The sequence below is a fragment of the Thalia democratica genome, chromosome 5 (genome assembly GCF_965202585.1).
Source record: "Thalia democratica chromosome 5, ktThaDemo2.hap1.1, whole genome shotgun sequence".
Taxonomy (NCBI): Eukaryota; Metazoa; Chordata; class Thaliacea; order Salpida; family Salpidae; genus Thalia; species Thalia democratica.
The window spans coordinates 53,031,393-53,036,007 of record NC_139169.1 but is presented as its reverse complement, the minus strand read 5'-3'; positions in this window follow the sequence as shown (position 1 = coordinate 53,036,007).

Sequence of the window (4,615 nt, the reverse complement as noted above, 5' to 3'; positions counted from 1 at the left end):
TAAAAAAAAACATTAGGTTAAGTTATTTTAATTTAATACCTTCTTTAACTAATTTACTGTTTATCTTATTTTTAAATAAAATATTTATTTTTTAAATAGTTTTTCTATAAGGCTAATTGATTCATTGACTGCATTACAGAACTAGCATTATTTTTATGCTTCCTAGTACGTACATTATTATACAGTTGTTAAAAAATTCAAGCAATTAAAATTTTTTTAAAAACTACATTATGATTTTAACAGTGATTCTTAAACTTGAAAAAGCTTTAAACACTTTTTTGTAACGTATATTAAAGATAATCATTATTTTATCAGTAATAAGTCTATAAGCACCGAAGTCTTAACAGAAAAATTTTATATAATTTATAAATATTTTTATTTAAAACTTATTAACAACTGTTTTTTAAAAGAGGTTCTCGTTTTAATAAGCTACATATTTCTAAAACATACTTATCCATGCAAAATTTTAGGCCTATCGCATGACCCATTAACAACAGACCTTAGAGACGGGCACGGATCAAATATGCATGAAGACATATTTGCACGAGGGGTCACTTTTGCACGAAAGGTCATTTTACTCGAGATTAAAAAATAATAATAAAGTTAAAAAAAACTACTGACTAAGGTAAGAGTTACGGGTAACAGTGATAGTATAAGAAAATATAGTTAATAAAAAAGAATTATATATACCGACTAAGGGTTAGAGGTAACAGTGATAGTAAAAAATAAATATAATAAGAAAACAAAGTTATCGACCAAGGATAACAAAAGGGTTGATTATACCAATTCGATAACTTTTTGTTAAAATTGAGCTTGTCTCAAGGCATACGAAAGTCCAGGCTTCTGCTCTGCAGACTTTGGCCGATGTTTTTGTTGACTAAGAATAACAGTAATAGTTTAGAATATTAATTTCACCCATCCAAAAGTGTCCTTTCGTGCATATTTTACACATACCCCTTACAGACTGGTCTTGTTTGAAATTGACATGTTAGTGTTTTTTGAAGTTATCTGAAATCATATGGTTTGGTACTAAATTAAAAAAAGCATAAACGAAAAAAAAAGTTTTAAAATTAGTTATACTATTTTTCGGAATATTTAGTTTTAATACGTGTATATATATATATAAATTTTTAGCTAGTGTCTAACTGTTTTTATTGGGATCGAAATGAAAAGAGTTAAATTAACTAATTTGTAATACCTTTATCCAAAAATTTAAAGCTAAACGAAATTGCTTGGTATCAGTTTTTTATTACTTTAGCTCGTAATTGTTTATGTAAACTTTTGTTTAATCTTATATGGCTGTGTGGTAAAATGAAATTTCTAAACACAAAAAAAAATCTAAATTTCAAGTAACATTAATGTTCAGAAAAGCACGGAGTGACACTTTCGCACAGAATTAGTTTGCAATTTTTTTTCGATGCTTAAATAACATTTGTACTATTATGTTTTAAAAGTTAACAAGGTTTAAATGAGTTACAAGTTTAACTAAATTACAAGTTAGTTAAAACAAAACAAAATTTTAAATATTTGTTAACTTTAAAACTTCAAGCGAAATTTTAAATAAGAGGTGAGATATATAAAGGTTAAAAACCTACTTATCTCATTTTTAAAATACATACAGCTTTAAACATCATCATACAGAAAGATTATTAAGTTCCTCTAATTTCTACATGCACACATCTCGCAACTTTTTTTGTGCTCGTCTATGTATTATAAAATTTTTATATAGACTACTACAAAGGTAAATAAACACTCCGTGCTAAGGTGACGTTGTGCTTTTCTGACACCAACCCCGAAATATTACATGTAGTAGAAAATTAAAAACCATGTATTAGCAAAAGTACCAAGTAGTATGCTATTTTACTACATATAAAAATTAGTTATTAATTGATTTTTTACTTTAAATATTTTAAAATGAAATAAAAAGATTGAAATATCCTCAATTAATCAAGTTTAAAAATAATGTTTGTTCATATTAAGCCATATTGGTATATTTTTTATAATTTATAAAGTGTTTGAATGAATAAGAAATTAAACATTTTCTGTGACTCTCCAAATTAAACGTTTTTTATGAATTCCATTAAAAAGATAAGCTTTTAAGAACTTCCCTGAACAAATTAGAACACTTTGTATATTTCTTTTCGTCTTAAATTGGGTACAAGTATTTATGTGATAATTGCCACATGTAAAAAAAAATCAAACTAAAATATTTAAGGTGGCATTTTTGGGTCCCGTACAGTTTGCATCTGGGTGGTTTTTAGAAAATCAAATTTCGTTAAGATAAAAGTTTCTTCAAATCATCTGAAATTTTACACAGGGTGTTTTTGTTGTATTTAATACTAAAAAATAAGTGGAAACTCACCGTATTTATAAGCACTATAGTGTGCATAGTAATAAATTTAAAGAGCACAGAAAATTTATGTGGAAAAATTAAAACGACTCAAAATCAAAAAACAAACAATTTTATCTAATGTCTTTTAATTATAGTATTTTAAATGTTTCTATGTGCACTCAATATATTACAAAGTGGAAATATCTATTATAAAAACTTAGGTTTAATTAACATTCCTAACAAAACATCTGAGTTTTAAAGATATCAAGTTTTAGTTCATTACTTTTGTACAAAATAGAAAACATTCGCATTTAGTTAATTTATCTTACATGTATTTCATAAATAATTTCTGAATCGAAGCATTTTTAAAACTTGTTTTTAGTTCACCAGCTGCTGTTGAAAGAAGGAAATAATTATCTTAACTGAGAAAAAGCACTGTAAAAAAGTCAATCTATCTTTTCATATTTTTAAGCCTAAGCAGTAAAAATTTTTAATGGGTCTTAAACGTTTTCCAGTGACTAATACTTTGCATTAGACCGAAAAAATAGACTTAAAAAATATTTGTGTTAGGCGTCCCACATGAAGATTTTTTCTTTTGCGGGTCGCATTCCGTTAAAATGGGCCAACCCCTGCACTAGATCGACATGCTTCTAGCATTGACGAATTAATTACAAACAGTGTAACATGTAGTACCGCTAGACTTCAGAAAGATTCTTATGTAATGCCTTTTTTCTTTTTTTAATATATCTGCTCTGAGATCTTAAGTATACTTATAAATTATAGATTTTTAATATTCAGTTGTAAAAAGTAAGTTTTATATTATTTTTTTTTTATGTAATTAGTTTTTTCTCATACACAGTATAGTAACCTGCTACCTAGGTAAGCACTTTGAACACCGCGCAAAATTGCGTACCCAAACGACAGTGCGTACCTAGGGAATTTTGGTCTTTAATACTTACATTAGGCCTAATACAAACATGTTAAAAGCCACCTAAGTTTACAAATAGCTATTAAAGAAAGTCCCCAAAAAAAATCCAACAATAAAACAAAACATACTTGTTGAAAGTATATTATAAGTCTTGAGTATTTATTTATGAATACATTTTTTGTTTTATTTAACCCACAAAGTTGTTTAATATATCTTGTATTTCCCTGTAACACTAAAATTTGCTTGGTACATAAATTAATTACAATTTTAAATTGAATAAAGATTTATGAAAACATTGATCGTGCCTTTATTAAATTGTATCTCTTCAAAAAAGGTAGTTAAGGTTAATAAAAGTAAACTCCAGCTTACTCATAATTAAGTAGTTTTTCTATTTTAACGGGTTGTCTTGGTAAAAACTGCGGTGCTTATAGTAGACTAAAGTTTCTATAGTCAATGTTGGCAGTAATGGATTTAAGGAGGAGTACTTGCGATGTTCAGTATCATTTGAATGTTCTCTACTTACGTTTATCTAAATTTCACTTTTTACTTATGTTTCAATAATTTGGTCTATAAATGTTAATTAAACTGTTCTTATTTCTAAATACATTTTTATTCATGTTTTGATCATGCGGCATGTAAATTACACTGTTCGTTATTTTCGTTAAAAAATAAATAATATTATTATGTATGTTTTAAATATTAGCATGACATAGAATTTGTAAGTTTAAATTTTTATCTAGTTTCTTTAGTTTTAATTAATTTTAATACACTTTATTTATTTACACTGTTCTAATTTTTTTTAAACTTCGAAGTAAAAAAATTTGCACTTTGAACATAGCACTTTTCGGTCTAAAAGATATCATAAAAATATATCATACCGGCAGTAGATAGCTACATAGTTGCCTCACGTTTTTTTTTATTTCTTCCAGGTTTTTATAAGTACACATTTTTGAGTCTACTTTTAGTTTAAAGTTAAGTTTAAGGTAAGAAACTGTGTTAAATAATATGAAAAAAAAGATACTGTGGAGCTACTTTAAATATGTTTTTTACTAAAAAAATTTTGATGATGACAAATTTTTTTTTATCATATGATAGATTTTTTGATGAAATCAAAATTTTACTACTGAACATGTGAAAATTATTAAAATTCCAGGTTTTTTTCTTTTTTTTTTTTTTGCCTGAGTTGTCAAAATCCAGGTAAAGTAGCATCCCTGTACTAAGAAAGAGAGTACTTAAGCGGCATGTTACTTTATTATTTATTGTTTGCTATTAAGATCCGAAGAAAACAAATTCACTGAAGTATATAAATATTGATGTTAACTGTATTACTACAAATTAAAGAATTCATTGTGTAA